This window comes from Stegodyphus dumicola, chromosome 1 (assembly GCF_044657685.1).
Source record: "Stegodyphus dumicola isolate Sdum_Otavi_A_Nest chromosome 1, ASM4465768v1".
Classification (NCBI taxonomy): domain Eukaryota; kingdom Metazoa; phylum Arthropoda; class Arachnida; order Araneae; family Eresidae; genus Stegodyphus; species Stegodyphus dumicola.
The window spans coordinates 140,354,775-140,372,235 of record NC_140768.1 but is presented as its reverse complement, the minus strand read 5'-3'; the positions used below and the strand labels follow the sequence as shown (position 1 = coordinate 140,372,235).

Sequence of the window (17,461 nt, the reverse complement as noted above, 5' to 3'; positions counted from 1 at the left end):
AATTCTAACATCTTAGCTTTTTCGCATTTCATTGCTATTTTCATCTGCAGATGAAACTGTGCTGCGCCCATTAATTTCTATATAAAGTATTTGTCATTTCACCCATGTACACCCATATATATATATATATGTACATATATATATATATGGCATACATACATATATATATATATATATATATATGGCATATATATATATATATATATATACATATATATATAAATTATATATAATAAACTTTAATATTTGGCAAGTTTCTCATCCAAATGCATTCCAGTTCAGTTTGTTACTCATGTAAAAATTTAACTGATTTTATTGTTTTATAACTTTCGTTGCAGGTTTGTTCACAAATAAAGCTACAGAAAAAAATACATGGTTTGTACGGGAAGTAACGAGCCGCACTTGATTGAGAAGCGACTGTACAGCGCCGAGCGGTGCTACCGTGCAAAGGAGTGGCATGGACCTTAAACTTTCTAGCGGTACCGAGGTTAGTCACCTTCATGCTCTCGGCAAGTCCGGAAGTATTGTGGCATGACACTGTGTAGTGACCTTGTCGTACTTACGATGGAGAAAACGTATGCACTTAGAGGAATATTAAGTTTTCGTGTGTGTACGATCAATAAATTGTAAAAAAAAAAAAAAAAAAAAAAAAAAAAAAAAAAAAATGAGTCTCGTTACTTTCTGGAGAAACCCTGTATAATAGTTTACGAAAAGTATCCTTCCAGCACCACTGAACAATGGCATAAACAAATTAGAGAAATTTCAGCTCCGAAGATGATATTTATTCAACAAGTCGAATTGGTCTCACAACCTCTGAAAGTACTGAATATGTGAAACAATTAGTGTATTTTGATCCCTAAAATTCCGAACCACTGCAAACACAATCAAGAGATTCTAAATGTGTCCACCTGGGACAGAAATTAAATTATTTCATAACTTTTGATTATACTGGTTATTTGTCCTACAGGGCAAATTGGACATTTTCTAGTACATTTTTAAAGCTTTCAAAGGTCAATTGAATTACTTTTAACCGTATATGATGAAGAAAAATGATTTTATTATCATAATTAATAAGTTATTTTATTATTTTAATTGAACTATTCTTCGCCAGCTTCCACCAACATAGATTGAGTTTAAAGCATAGCTAAGAGCCAAATTTCAAATTGGTGATTAGACATTTTGGTTGATTGCATATAGTTTATTTCTACTGTTTACAGTACAGTGCCAACAAAGGTTTGTTTAAGTTATACTCAACGTATGTTCAGTCAGAAGGAACGAGACTTAGTTTGCTTTAAATTCGTTTATGAATCTTATTTATCCATCCGCAAGCTAGAGGTCGTCCAGTTGATATTAATTTTCTTTTACGTCATCGTTAGGCCGACGTATTAATAAATAAGTAATTTTTTATTTTTATTTGGTTGTGATGATTTTACTTAAGAAGTCAGGGGTGATAAATATTCGCACAATTTCTACAGTTACTAATTAGCTTTGATATTTTAAGAGCGTAATCGTGTAATGTGATCACAAATTTTCCAAACAGAGCATAGATTACGAGGACTGAAGTTCACACAACCACGTAAAAAACAGTTTCTGGCGTTATTCAAAGGATATTAATCTCCAAATTGTAAAGCAATTTCTACTTTGAATTTTTCTTTGCTAATGTCAACGATTTGCTCCTAAAACATTGCATCCGAACATGGATACTGCATTTTGTCCGCTTCACGATGCACGAGGAGCATACGGATTTCTTGGTCTTTCCTGAATTTAGTTTTTAGCCTCTCTTCCCTACAATCTAATTTTGCAGTTCTTTCTCTTTTGAATTTTCTCATAGGTAGAAAAGTCGTATAAAATGATAAATTTTCTTCATAATAGAAGATAGCTTCATAATAGAACTGTAGAGCTTCGCTTTCGCCGATCCTTAAAATCTTTGCCGCATGACGCGAACAACACACAATGGTACCTGACAGTTACTACTGAACCAAGGCTACTGAACAGCCAGAATAGAAGATAATAACCTGCTTAGTTTGAAATGTATTGTTCCAATTTTAAAAGAGTGAGAGAAGAAATGGTTAACAACTACACCCCTCTCGCGATTTACACGGTACTCGCTTTATACGATTTCGGTTTTACAATGTTTAAAGATTAATGAATTTCAAAAACTTGGTAAAAATGTATATTCGGCTGCATATACGCAAATACTTATATTTGAAGTCATTTTTGAATCTTATTTCTTTGGTAACATTGGTGGCAACAACAAGAATGTTAATTCTCCGTGTTGTAAAAGGGAAATCTCCATAGTATGCTCGTATATGTATTTCACAACAGTAAAGCTATTTGGTTCATGTGAACTGTATGTGCAGTATCAGTATTTTAACAGCAAAGCTTACATCATTTTTATCTACCTATTTGAATGTTTGGTGGTAAGTTTTAAACATTTATATTTTTGTGGCATTTTTATAATTTATGTAAATTTTTTAATGTTCTGTAATGCCCAAAGATTTTTAAAAAATCAAATAAAAAGAAAATTTATTTCTTTAGAAACAAAAATATTAGATCATCTAAGTAATAAAGAAAGAGTTGCTACATTTAATTAAAGAAAGAGTTGCTACATATAAATGTTGCTACATTTTACTCCATGAAATGAAGCCACAATAAGGACAATTAGAAAAAATGAAGACTCGATTAGGAAAAAAGCAGCAGCTGGAATTTTCAGCAGTACGAGCACAATTAGTAAGAGATGATACAGTGGAAAATACAGAAAAGGCGTTAGTGATATGGATAGAAGACAATCAAACCCGGATTCTAATTGATAGTAATGCTATTACAAATAAAGCTTAGATATTTCTAAAGCACTTCAGAATCTGTCACCATCGAATTCGCCAGATGAAAAATAGGTATCTTTTTCCACATGTTATGGTTGATTTGAGAGATTTAAATAAAGACATTCTTCACATAATCTAAGATTGAAAGGAGAAAGTGCTCCTGCTGATGCGGATGCAGCACAACAATATCCAGGAAAATTTCCTGAAATCATTGCCGCCAACTCCTTCTGATCAGATCTTCAATGCTGAACAGTCTGGGTTTATTAACATATCGAAAACAGGAAATTAAAAAGAATTTAAAGGAATAAACATAAATAACTTCCCGTTTATTGGATGGCTAATAAGAAAGTATTGATCACTGCCATAGCTTTCTATGAATGGTTTCATAACATGTTTGTCCCAGATGTCAAAAATTATTTAAGTATAAAGGAATTGCCATTTAAGGCTCTTCTATTAAATGATAATGCACCTGGTCGTCCTCAAGATTTACAATACGAAAATATAGAAGTTGTCTTTTTACCAAAGAATACAACTTCCTTATTACAGCCGTTAGATCAAGGAATAATTTCGACTTTTAAGACATTGTATATCAAACAAATCTTCAGGTATATTTTAGAACAAATAGAGAATGATGAATCTCTTACTCTTATGGATGCTTGGAAGAAATTTACAATCTTAGATTGTTTTAAACATGTTGGACTGTCTTATGCTCAGATTAAACAATCAACGCTCAACGCATGCTGGAAAGCAATATGGCCGAATGCTGCTGAAGATGAGAATGATAAATTACTATTAGAACACGAATATTTTCAGATCTCTAAATTGGTCCAAATTATAGCAGGAGAAGGTTTTGAGGATTTAGCTCAGGCAGATATTGAAGAAATAATGGCTAAGGGAGAATTAAATGAGGATAAGTTAACATGATTCATAAAAAAAATAAACATGATGAATAATTCCGATGAAGAGCAATATGAACCAGTTGCGTTCACAGCAAGTTCATCAGCGTAGGGCTTAATCATTTTTTATAATATGACATGAATTTTGAATGAGCTCTCCTATTTCAACGGGAGCATAAATCAATATGAGGAGGTTTACAAAGATTTAGGAAAACACCTAGGCAATTGTTAATTACGGATTTTACTACAAAGTCTCCGTAATCTGAGATCTTCCGTAATTCGTCAACCATTGAAGCAGAATCTTATCAAGAACGCTTAAGTGATGAAAGTTACATCATACCAATACCGATCTGAGATCTTCCGTAATTCGTCAACCATTGAAGCAGAATCTTATCAAGAACGCTCAAGTGATGAAAGTTACATCATACCAATCAAGAAGGAAAGACTAATAGTTCATAAAAATGATGACACTTATTAAACTTATAATAATTTTTCAATGATCTTATATTTTCCTAATGTAAAATAAATTAAATATGTACTTCTATTACCTACATATATTTCTTATTTTATGAATGAAGTATAACTTAATTTATTTCAAGATGTCTTACTTTTCTTTTATGTAAATAAATAACTAAATTATGCCCATTTAATGCATTTTTCGTTTCCCACGGTTTTGCATAGCAAAATTTGAGATTTCAATTTACACGGTTTCGTGCGGAACTTATCTTCCTTATAAATCAAGGGATAAGTGTAATTTGAACATCCAGGGTGAACGATTCAGATAATATTTTAATGAAATTTATATTAAAAATAAGTAGTGGATAATAAAGTTCGGGGAATCCCTATGAAATTTTGAACTTTTTGTGACAAAAATTATCCACGAGCGGCAATAGTTCTGTTTGACAGCTCTCCAGCAATGCTTTTGTATGTTTCCTCGAATATAGTGGCAATTAAAATGATAATTAATAATGAAACATAGTTTTTGTTTCAGTGTATTACCCTCCTAATGACGCCTTGAGTGACTATTTATATTGTATTAACAGTATTATTGATTCGCATGAAGACTCGGAAAAAATTATTTGCGGAGATTTAAATGCTAAGATTCGGCTATGGGGTCTTTATGATCACTCAATCGATCCTAAAGGTGATGCTATAATAGAATTCTGCTCGACAAACAATTTGAATGTTCTTAATAGTCCTGATAGCCCGGCTACGTTTTTCGATGCCAGAAGAGAAAGCTGGATAGACTTTACCATTGTAAGATCTTCTTTTGTCCTGAATTGGTCTGTTTCTATGGATATATCATATATCATGTGGCGATCATCACTATATTGAGATTGGACTTTTAAATAACTTACTTAGAGAGAAGAAATTTGAACGTTTCTGTATTTGGGATTTGAATTGGCTAAATTTTCTTGCAGAACTGTATAACTTTATAAATAAAGTTTCCGGAGAAAATTTAGAAAATATTTCTGATTTAAATATTTATATTAAAGATTTTACTAACTTAATAGTGGATATCTGAAAGAAAAATAAGAAGATGAAAAAATTTAAACAGAGCAACGTTCTGGGTAAACAGGTGCATTGGTGGTCCGAAAAACTGGCTGTTTTAAATAGTCAAGCTTGACTGTATCGAAGAAAATTTCAGAGATGTTACAATCGTATAGAGAAAAATTTGTTAAAGAAATTAGCTGACTATAAACGAGTAATCAACATTGGTAAAAATTGTGCTTGGGAACAACTATGACACACTTTGAATATTCATCAACCTTTTGGTATTCCTTACTATATTGCTGTTAATAAATATAAGCCAGCTTTACAAACTGCCTCTTCGAAATATCGAGATGGATCTTATACTAAGATATAGACGAAACAGTAAATTACCTCCTACAATATCACTTTCCTTATGATACTACGTATGGTGATCTATCATGTCATTATCAAGTTAGCTCAGATTGTACGATACCTCCACAGACCGTAAATGATTATGATTTTACTTTGGATGAAATGGAATTTACTCGTAAAAAGTTAAATAAAGGTAAAGTTCCTGGTAAAGATGGCCTGACAATGGATATTATTTTAGAAATCTTTGAATGAAATAAAAAGTTCTTTGTAGCTATTCTGAATGAATGTCTTCAGAGGAGAATTTTTCCTGAATGTTGGAAAGAGGCTGATTTGGTTTTGTTCAACAAAGAAAGAAAGGATAAAAAAGATCCTTCCTCTTTTCGCCCCATTTGTTTACTGCCTTCCTGGGGCAAAGTGCTGGATAAACTCATGACACAACGGTTACAATATTATTTATTATCAAATAATCTTTTAAATAAAAATCAGTTTGGTTTTATGCCGGGTAAAAGTACTACCCAGGCTAGAGATAATTTAATTTCTGACATCCTTCGAAATAGAAGGAATGGTAAGCATACTGCAATTCTATCCTTAGATGTAAAGAGCGCTTTCAACAATGTTTGGTGGCCAATTTTATTAAAAGAATTAAAAGTATGAAATGTCCAAGAAATATCTTCTTATTAATATGTGATTTTCTGAATGAAAGAAAAGTTTCCTTATATGATGGTAATAAGTGGCATCACAGAAATTAAAAAAGAGATTGTCTACAAGGCTCAATATCAGATCCACTTTTGTGGACTATTATTGCTACTATAGCTTTAAACATAACCTGACCACAAAATGTTAGTATACAAGCTTATGCTGACGATTTTGTTTTATTGGCCACGGAGCTTTAAGTTTCGTCACTCAAGAATTGGAGGAGTGATCTTTCCATGTTAAACTCAAATTTTATCCAAAGAAGAGCTTTCTTTTGGGTATTGCTAAAACTAATACTAGATCAAAGCATCCTTCGTGCAAACTGTATGGACAACCAATTAGAGTTTCTAAGACAATCAAATATTTGGGCATTACGATCGATGAAAAGCTCACTTTTATACCTCCCCTAGATCAAATAAAGTTCGAATGAACCCATATTCTTAATATACTTACTAAAATGAATGTCCAAGGTTTATAGGAGTTTATATAGGAGGAGTTTATAGTTTTCTTAGGAGTTTATATAAAAGAGCTATTGAGAGAAAGATCTTGTATGCATGTGGCGCATGGTGGACTGGAACGGTCCGAATGCGTAACAAAATTTTGAAAATTCAAAGAATCGATTTATTGGGGATTACTAAGTGTTTTAGAACTGTTTCCACGGTAGCTCTTCAGATTTTGGCTGGATGTCCTACGATCGATATTTTAGCGGAAAAAGAATATGCTATCTTTAAATTAAAAGCTGGTAATAAAACTGTCCATTGTTTCAGTGAGATCTTCTCAGCTTGAGATTTTGATTTTGAGAAAGGTTTAGACATTCATCCAGCTTTATTGAAACGGTTGAATTGGCATAAAGGCCTCCTCAATATGACAGGCCAGACGGTTTTTACAGATGGATCTAAATTAAATGGTCATGTGGGAGCAGCCTTTTGTGTGCCCTCACATGAGAAACTAACCTTACAAAGGAAATATAGACTTTATGACAATGCCTTTGTCTATCACGCAGAGTTAGTGGCTCTGCGAGAGGCCTTATATTGGTTTATTTCTAATTCTACGCTAGATCCTGTGGAAATCTATAGTGACTGAGAAAGAGTAATTGTTTCAATTACGGATGTTTGTCCAAGTAACTATCTAATTAAACACATAAAAGATATGCTCATTTTTCTTAGCGCTTTCAGAGATATTAAACTCTTTTGGATTAATGGTTTTGAAGTAAAGACTTTCTTTGACAGCTTGAAATCTTTGTTGAAAAGAAAAAGTTTCACTCTATGGCCAGCAAAGTGGAATGACTCAGATTATAAGGAAGATTAACATATTGTTGCGTTTTCTTTTTCTGACACCAGTCGTTACGTTGTTTTCTTCCTTAACATTCGTACGGGGTTCGTAGATTTGGAGTTAATAACGACGTCACCGGATAAAGTATCGAAACACACTTTATTTATCAATATTAATCAGGACAGCTCCAAAACACTTTTACAGTCGTTGAAGATCTGTAAACACTCTGAAACTCAGCGAGACAGCCTCCAGGTTATCAGGCTATAGCGATGAAGACAGCTTCACTGCAAAGCACCAGAGTACAGCTCCCGACTCTGCTTAGTCGTTCTCGGAACTCCACGTACTCTCGAGACTCTCCACGCTACAACTCGCGATGCACTCGACGACACACAGAGCACAGCTCCCGACTCTTCGGTTCAGTCATTCCCGGAGCTCAACACGCTCTCTCGACGATGCACTAACCGCGATACACTAAGAGACTCCTTCGGTTATCTCGACGACCCACTCGGCACTCGCTGCCCGGCTGTCAACTCGATCGACTCGAGACACTATCTCGCACTCTCGAGGCACACACACAATGCTAACTCTCCGCGTACCAGCAGGGTTTATGTAGCTTTTGGCTGATGTTCGAGAACATTCTGGGCTAAACCGGTAAGAATTCGTTCCAGAAGGTTCTCCGTCCGTCCATGGCATATCGCCAATTTTGCCGCCAAATGGGCGATTTCTCGCCGGATGTGGCAACGCTGCCTTCCCTTGCCATTTTATGGCAACCCTAAAACTGCTTTGCGGAAGCCATCTTACCGCGCCTGTACATTTCGTAACAATTATAATTTAATCTCAACTGTGAGAGAAGATGCCTAAGTGACAAGTATCTAAACCAAGCTTTAACTAATCACGGACAATTTACCTTTTATTGTTTTACGATTAAAATTTGCGCCTGTCCATGTGGCATCAGTAATGTCAATATTGAGCACCTGCTGTTTAGATGCTCTTCTGTGAAAAATATTGATCTAAGATTTATTTCAAATATTGCTAAATTTAATACTCTAAAGCAGTGATTACCAACCGGTGGTTCGCGAACCCCTAGGGGTTCGCAGTGTTTGCAGAGGGGCTTCGCGAAAACAATATTGTAATGGCGGATTTTTTAAAACGCCATTAAAATCAAAAGAAAAAAAAATAAACAACACACCCAATGTAAAACAGATTGTTCGCTGCCTGTTTCTTAAGAAATCTATAATAAATTTCAATATTTTCATTTCTTTTTTCCTTATTTGTTTTTCAAAATTACTTCATCAATATCAAATTATATCAACAATTTTATACATTATAATTTATTTCTCTTATTCAAGTGATCAAATACTATTCTCTTTTTATTACAAACATTTATTTATATTTAAAACATTTTATCAATGTGATTAGTATCATGTTCTGCTTTATATTTAAAATCATTGCAGCAGTTTTCCCTTCTATGTAATATTTTTTTTTTACAATACAATTGGAAATAAATATCAAATTAAGGCAGTTTACTACAGATTTTAGAATTAGATACTTGTTCACAACCGGGAACTGGGGGAGTAGTGTTGTATTAACTGTCTATTTTGTCTGTCTGTCTGTCGACGTTCATACATAGGCTTAGCACTTGTAAAGCTTGAGTGATAGTGATACTGTGACTGTCATGTTCTCGTGTAAATGATTTAATAATTATTAATTTAATTATTATTATAGCTTATTTTTATTATGGATCAATGGTTAAAAACGGGTCGTTTAGAAATGAGACATGATAATTGAGATGATAGTACTGAAAGCTGTAATGAGGTACCGTTTCATCAGACGAAAAACAAAGGAAATGATAGAAAAGGGGAAAAGCGAAAATATGACAGCGACTATCTACAACTGGGTTTTCATTTTACTGGGGATGAGTCGGAACCTAAACCGCTTTGTGTTATATGTAACGAAGTTCTTGCCAACAGCAGTTTAAAACCATCACTTCTTCGTAGACATATTGAAACAAAACATCCGACACACAAAGATAAATTAGCAGATATCAAAAAGTGTAGCCTTTCTTCTTTGACTTCAAACGAAGATAGTAAAATGGCCCTTGAAGCATCTTTTCGAGTAAGTTATAGAATTGCAAGATCTGGACAAGCGCATACAATAGCAGAAAATTTAATTGGACCATGTGCGAAAGATATCGCCAAATGTATGCTTGGGCAGAGAAAAAGGCAGCAAAGAAAATTGAGCTAGTTCCCTTATCAAACAACACGGTGTCGCGGCGTAGAATTAATGACTTGGCTAATTATGTGGAGAACGAACTTCTAAAAAGAATAAAATTGAATTATTTTGCAATTCAACTTGACGAATCGACGGATGTAACAAATGCCGCAGTCTTGCTTGTCTACGTTAGATATCTTCTTTTTACAAATATTCAAGATGATTCAAGAAGATGTACTATTTGCAAAATCTTTGAAAACCTACACAACTGGAGAAGCGATTTTCGATATGATCAATTGGTATTTTGAAAAGAATGGAATAAGCTGGTCTTATTGTGTGAGTGTGTGTACAGATGGTGCAAAATCAATGACAGGAAAATTTTCTGGTTTTGTGGCAAGGGTGAAGAAGATCAACGAGAAAATTCAATGGACTCATTGTTGTATTCATAGACAAGCTTTAGTATGTCGCGTGCTACAAATTGCCGTCTATTCCGTACGCTTTGTGAGGATTTTAGAAGTTTCCACGTTTCTTTACTACTTCACACAGAAGTTAGATGGCTTTCCCGTGGTAAAGTTTTGACGCGTTTGTTTGAATTGAAGTCTGAAGCTCAAGCATTTTTTATTGATCATCTGTTTCATTTGTCTTCTTGTATATCCGATGTTCTTTGGCTGCAAAAGCTTGCGTATTTGGCTGACATTTTTTGTAAACTGAATGAATTAAATATCTCTTTACAAGGCGAGGGTGTTACCATTTTCAGTGTGCATGATAGAATTGAGGCTATGTTGAAAATGATCAATTTTTGGATTCAATGCCTGCAGATGAATGAGTATGGACGTTTCGATACTGTCAGCACTTTTTTATCAGAAAATTAAATTAAACTTGACGAAAACATTAAAAGGAGTATATATGAACATGTGAACTATCTTCGATTAACTTTCGATGACTATTTTCCCAACAGATGCAATATATCCATCTCAAACAACTGGATACGTAATCCATTTCAAGGAAATCTAAGTTCAGAAACCTCTCTAAATATACCTCTCATAGAGTTATCTTGTGACAGTTCTCTAGAAGCAATTTTTAAAGATCAATCTTTAATTGACTTCTGGCTCAGTATACAAAATGAATATCCTGTTCTGTCAAGAAAAGCCATTGAAGTTCTATTATTATTTTGCACAACATGTCTATGCGAGACAGGATTTTCATCATAAACTTATCTGAAAGATAAATACAGAAACAGGTTAAATGCAGAACCTGATCTAAGACTGAAATTGTCAGATATTGAGCCTAACTTTTAATTGCTTTGTTCTATCAAACAGCCACAAATATCTCAAATGTAAAGCATAAGAACCAGTTTGTTAAATTTATCTTGTTTTCAACTTTTATAGCCATCATTTTAGTCTTATTAATGTTTTATTTAAATATTTCACGATTAATATAATCAATTTTCTGCAATATGAAATATAGTACATATTCTATCAAATTTTGTTGCTTTTTTTTTTACCTGCCATTAACGACTACATAGGGGTTCGTCAAATTTTTTCGGACCTTTCTTTTGGTTCGCGAGGAAAAAAAGGTTGGGAAACATTGCTCTAAAGAATATAAGTAAAAATACAGTTACTGATTTGAAATTGTCAAATTTCATAAAATATGTATCTGTAAATGAAATGAATTTATACACTGGTGTGCAAAAATTAAGGACGAAGTCGAAAAATTAGCATATCAGCTGAACGAAGAGGTAGAGCGGACAGAAAGACCAATCAGGAGATTAAGTAAGGTGATGTACTGTAGCACATGCGCAGATATGCAGGTAGACGTAATGGAGGAGTGTCTGAGTAGTATAAAGCATGTTGTCGGTGTAAGATCAGTATTTCTGGCAAAGAGATTGCACGCCGTATAGCAGTTAAAATCACATCGAGTTGCTGCCTCAGCAAGAAATGGCGAATAATCAATCTGTTAGACGACATCTGAATGCTTTTACCCGAGGTCGAATCATTGGGAAGTTGGAGGAAGGCCGCAGTGTGACAAGTGTGGCTGCAGAGTTCGGAATTGCTCACAGCATCGTTTCACGACTTTGGAGACAATTTCAAACTACAGGAACAGCTATCCGGGGTTTAGTAGTGGTCGTCCACGAGGAACCACACCCGCAGATGACCGGTATATTGCCTTACAGGCCAGAAGAAACAGGCGGCAGACAGCGGGAGAAATCGCTAGACACACGACACAGGCGACTGGACGACCGATATCGCGTTTTACTGTGGCCAGAAGACTGCACGGTGGTGGTCTGTTTGCACGACGCCCTGTACGGTGTGTACCTCTAACGCCTGCCCATCGGAGAAGGCGTTCTCTGTGGTGCCGCGAACACCGGAATTGGAGAGACAATGAATGGGGACGAGTACTCTTTACAGATGAGAGCAGATTCAGTCTTAGTAGCGATTCTCATCGCATACTCATCTGGAGAGAGCGGGGAGCCGCAGTCATCCCTCGAACATCATTGAAAGGGACAGGTATGGAGGTGGCGGTATTCTCGTTTGGGGAGGCATCATGCTTGGTAGTCGTACAGACCTTCACATCTTCGAGGCAGGTTCAGTCAACGGGACCCGTTATTGTAACGAGATTCTTCTTCCATACGTGCGTCTTTTTAGAGGCGCTATGGGTCCGCAGTTCCTTTTCATGGACGACAATGCACCATGTCATCGCACAGTAGCTGCCGAACAGCTCTTAGAGAGTGAGGATATTGAACGTATATATTGGCCGGCACGATCTCCGGATCTCAATCCCATCGAGCATGTATGGGATTTTCTAGGCAGACGCTTGGCAGCTCGTACCTTACCACCAGTAACGATTCCGGAGCTTCAATTGGCGCTGCAAGACGAATGAGCAGCAATGCCTCAACAACTCATTGTCACCCTCATTCTCAGCATGGGCAGACGCTGTGAAACCTGCCTAGCAGTCAGGGAAGATCATATCTTCTGTTAAAGACCGAATGTTTCTTGCTGGACACCCATCACAGGGATGTTTCGGCCTTCAGTCACATTGCGCTCCATGCTACTTTTTCAATAAAGCTTTTTTTTATCCCTCTGATTTCTCTTTTAGTAAGTGTTGCTTACTTTACTCATGTCCTTACGTATTGGGAATCTTAGGGTATTAAATGTGTTGATTTGGAAAGCTTTTGTACAAAGTTATATTGAAAAAACCGTCTCGTCCTTAATTTTTGCACTCCAGTGTATATTGATTGCGTTAAAATTTCTCTATATGTTCTAAGAAAAACTAGGGTGTTTATGATATTCTGTTATTTTATTTCTTTGTATACGCAAGTAACATATTTTATGCATGTAAGTAGCATGTGTTATGTTTTGCAAAGTTTGTAATAATTTGCTTTTGTTGGTGTAGGTTGTAAATCTCACCAGCTCCTAGACTTCAAGTTCATATTTTAGTTGCTTATTTTATTTAAAGTTATTTCAGGTAGTATGGTGGTAGTTCTACTGTTTAATGGACCTGATTTAAGCCTTGTTTTAGATCTCAATGTTTCTTTAATTAAATAGCTCCACTAAGCCCTGTTAAGCCTATAATGACGGTACAAGAAGTTCAACCAGTCATATTCAAAATAAATTTTAATGAAATTGTACATTTAAATCGTGAATAATTTTGGAAAATTTTCCTTGTTCATTGGTGAATTCTCTGCAAACTTCTATCTGTAAACACTCGTTTGTTTCAAGTAGTTTTTTCATTAATTTTTAAGCTGTCATATTAGAGTAACTGATTTGATTTTCTGTACTCGTCACATGTATTATCACTCTCGTTATTCCCATCGTAATATTTCTTTTGTATTTTATAAATTTTAGTCATTGCTCTATGTAGAGAATTCACTTATTGCTGAAGAAAGGTAAAACTACACTGCTCTTTTACTATGCTAAGTTATCTGCAAAAGGTTGTTTTTGTTCAGCCATCTATTTAGTTACCTAGCTTTGACGATTTCACGGTACTCGAAACTCTACGTTGTCTGATTGCCATCATGTTCGTAATCGAGCTTGTGATGCGTGTGTACACTGTGAGTGCGTAGAATACATATACTAAAAAAGTGTTCTGTACTTATAAGCAAAATAAGATAAGTTGGCTAGAAATGCCTTTTAATAAATATATAAAAAAAAGATGCGAACCTTGAATTCTTAAAGAACGCAATAATTACTTAAATTACGCAAGAAAATATTTCTGATTCAAAGGGAAAAAAAGATTTTCTTAACCATATCAATGAAAAGAAATCAATTCAGTCCTCATATGATCAAATTACACGATAAGCAGTTAATTAAAATTTTTCAACACTATCACATAGATACTGCTAGAGACAGATTTATATGCTAAATTTTCTGATGCAAATTTCGTGAATATTCTTTTTAAGTGAGATAACTATTTGTAGAGAAGCGTCTGCATTATCTTTCTTTATTTCCAGATATATCCAAATACAAAATCGTGGAAATCGCAAGATTAATTTTATACGATAGCTAAAACAAATATTTTCATACAGAGTGAAAGTAATGAAAATCTTGTCATTTGGGCACATTTTATAGTCCAAATGCGCGTTGTACCAGAAGGATTATTAGTTTCGAAACGGCATTTTGCGTCGAATCACTTTCCAAATTGCTATCACCAAATATTATCGCCTTGTATTACATTTAAGGAAATTAAATAATGAAGAATCTGCATGAAAGTTTGTATATTTCTCGCACTGTGAAAAAACAACGGTACCTAAAGCCATCCAATTTCGAATAACATAGTCCTCCATCAGAATATGGGCACCTGGGAGCCCGAATTTTGAATTTTGTATTTGTTTTATTACGTAAATCATATTTTTAAAACTTTAGTGAATTTTTTAATTAAAAAACTCAATGATTTCAAAGCGAGCAGTGGCAACACCCTATGGAATAATAAATTTTTATCTCCAGTTCGCGAGACTGTCCGTCATAAATTCTTGAGACATGCTGTTTTTAAGATTTAGTCCAAAAGCTATAGAAACGGCTCTTGAAACGTGAATGTGTGTGTAAATGAAAAATATGCCCCTTTTGGGTATAATACAAAATATGAAAACTTCCCTTTTTTTAATTTTTTTTAATCGATTTCTGCTTACTCTCTAATTTTATAGGAATTTTATAAGATTGTTATAGGACTCAGTTGGATTTTATGTAACTTAGCCTAACCCAGAGTTTCTCAAACTATATGGGGTCGCGATAATTCAATTCGACAGTTGAATTTAAAGAAACTGCATTTCGAAGACTTTTAAAGAAATTACATTAATTGGCATTAATGAAATTACTTACTTGTTATACACAGTGCAAAAGGAATTTGTAAAGCTGTCTAGCGATTCAAACTTAAAACTTGGATTTTCACAAAAATCCTTGATGAATTCTGGACCGGAGTTAGAAACATAATTCTCACTATTTCTGAAATAGCATTAAATGCTCTGCTCTCATTAAGAATTTCATATTTTTATTGAACTACGTTTTCAGCTTCAGCGCTAATTGAAACCAAATATCGTTCAACGTTGAAAGATGTTGAAGATGCTTTATGTCCAGTGACAAATATCGCACCAACATTAAATTTCTTATGCAGCAGAAAACAAGCACATCTGTCTCATTAGAATTTTCTTTAATTTTTGTTTGCTTAAAAAAAAAATCCAAAACTACATTTTTATGTGTGTATTGTTTACCAAAGTAATAAGTACAGGAGGATATTTATTTTTACATCATTTTATATTTAATATCTGTGGTCGCGAAAAAAATCTGAATAATAAAAAGGGGTCGCAATTGAAAAACGCTTAAAAAGTCCTGGTCCAACCTATTAGATTGTTGGATGAATTATCATGTTGCCTTTATCTTTGACTACGAAAGCTACAAAATTTTGAATGAGCTAAATTATTTATTTACATTTCACCTTAATGTCACTGAACTAAACCTGTTCATAAAATTAATTTCCGCTGCTTTCTACTGAACATATAGAATGATTCGAAGTAATAAATTAAATTTTAAAGCCTGATTCAGATATTTTACAATCACTGATTTAATTTTATATCCAAAATACTCATCAGCTGGCGGAATCAATGCTAAAGGCAGAGAAGTATTACCGCTTTAGCTGACGTAAATCTTCCCTTTAAACTCAGATTGAAAAACACCTGCTTAATGAAAATCTTATAGATGATGCGTGAATATCATTTTCATCTCTAAAACGTTATTCTGTTATAGAAAACTGCAACCATTCCCAAATCTTATCAGCTTAAGTACAATTTGAAAGTTGTATAGCACTGGAAAAAAAATATATGAAAGTTGCATTTTCTCTATGGAAAACAGCACTTTGCTAAACCATATGTTCGATGTAGTGAGCGTTGTTTAGCGTAGATGCGTAATTAACAATATAATTTAATCATTTATTCTTAACGAGAACAGAGACAGCGTTGATTCAGCGAATACATGTTGCGTGAGAGTTCTACTGCGTAGAAGAATAATATATCTCAGTTGCCAATTATCTGAGACTAAACTTTACATTGTTTCTCGTTGCCAGATGTAACAGATTAACATAATAAATGCACAATAACAAAAATGCGACGGGAAAGTGCTCCGTTAGCCAAACGATAAAGTTACAAGTACGGAACACCATAGTTCAGCTTTAAAATAACTATCATGTAAATTACCATACGAGACGATACACAAAAGTTTTCCAATTATACATTTAAAATTAGTTTATGCATCGCAATTGAATTTATTTTTTAAAATAAGTGTAAATGCAAGTCTGAACAACTGCAAAGCGATTAAAAAAGTCCATTGTTTTATATTTTAGTATTAACTACAAATTTATACGGTTACCAATAAAATTAAAGATAAAATTCTTCAGAGAGTTTATTATAAGTACATTGGTGTGCAAAACTTAAGCAACAATGTAAATTTTAATCAGCTAGCCATTAAATTGCAAAAAAGGGGTTCTTGCGATCAGTACAATTAAGACGCAATTCAGTAGAAAGGTCATGCATATGCAAGTGTCAGGAACAAAAAGTCACAGGCTACGTGAGCGTACGCAAAACGCGTGCGGTCGGTGCGCTCAACTCAAGACTACAATAATAGGAAGGACGGAGACGCAATTAAAGACAATCGCTGGAAGCGCAAGTGAGTTCTTTCGTGAAATATGGCTAGAAGATATCCTCTGGATGACTTCACACGTGGAAGAATGACCGAATAGCTTGAGGAGGGGCGTAGCGTGACCAGTGTAGCTGAATAGTTCGGAATCATTAAAAGTGTCGTTTCGCGCGCTTGAAAAGCCGTCCAAACCATAGGTACAGCTGTTAGAAAGGTTGTTGGTAGCCGCTGCAGGTAAACAACAGCAGCGGATGACCGATATAACGCCCTGCAAGCGAAAAGAGCCCGAAGCCAGTCAGCAAGCGCCATAGCTCAGCAACTGTATACAGCAACAGGGCGACAAGTGTCGCGGTTTACTGTGTCCAGACGCCTTCACAGAGGTGGCCTATTCACCCGGCTTCCTGAATGCAGTATCGCTTTGAAAGTTCGCCATCGGCGCCACCGTTTAGAGCGGTGCAAGGAGCATAAAAACTGGACATCTCATCAATAGAGTCGTGTCTTCTTTAAGGATGAAAGTAGTTTTAGAGCCATAAGTGACTCTCAACGCCAGTTGATTTGGAGAGATATCGGGACACAGTTTCATCTCGGTAACATCACGGAA

General features: G+C 34.8%; 1 long non-coding RNA gene across 1 annotated transcript in view; it reads right to left on the bottom strand.

The window, feature by feature from the left end:
* The window catches only part of LOC146999278 (uncharacterized), a 62,542-nt gene extending 46,341 nt beyond the window's left edge, over positions 1 to 16,201 (bottom strand). Inside the window, exon 1 of the long non-coding RNA XR_015039611.1 lies at positions 15,055 to 16,201. This is a non-coding gene — a long non-coding RNA (uncharacterized LOC146999278). The remainder of the gene's footprint in view (positions 1 to 15,054) is intronic.
* Positions 16,202 to 17,461: the final 1,260 nt, after the last annotated feature.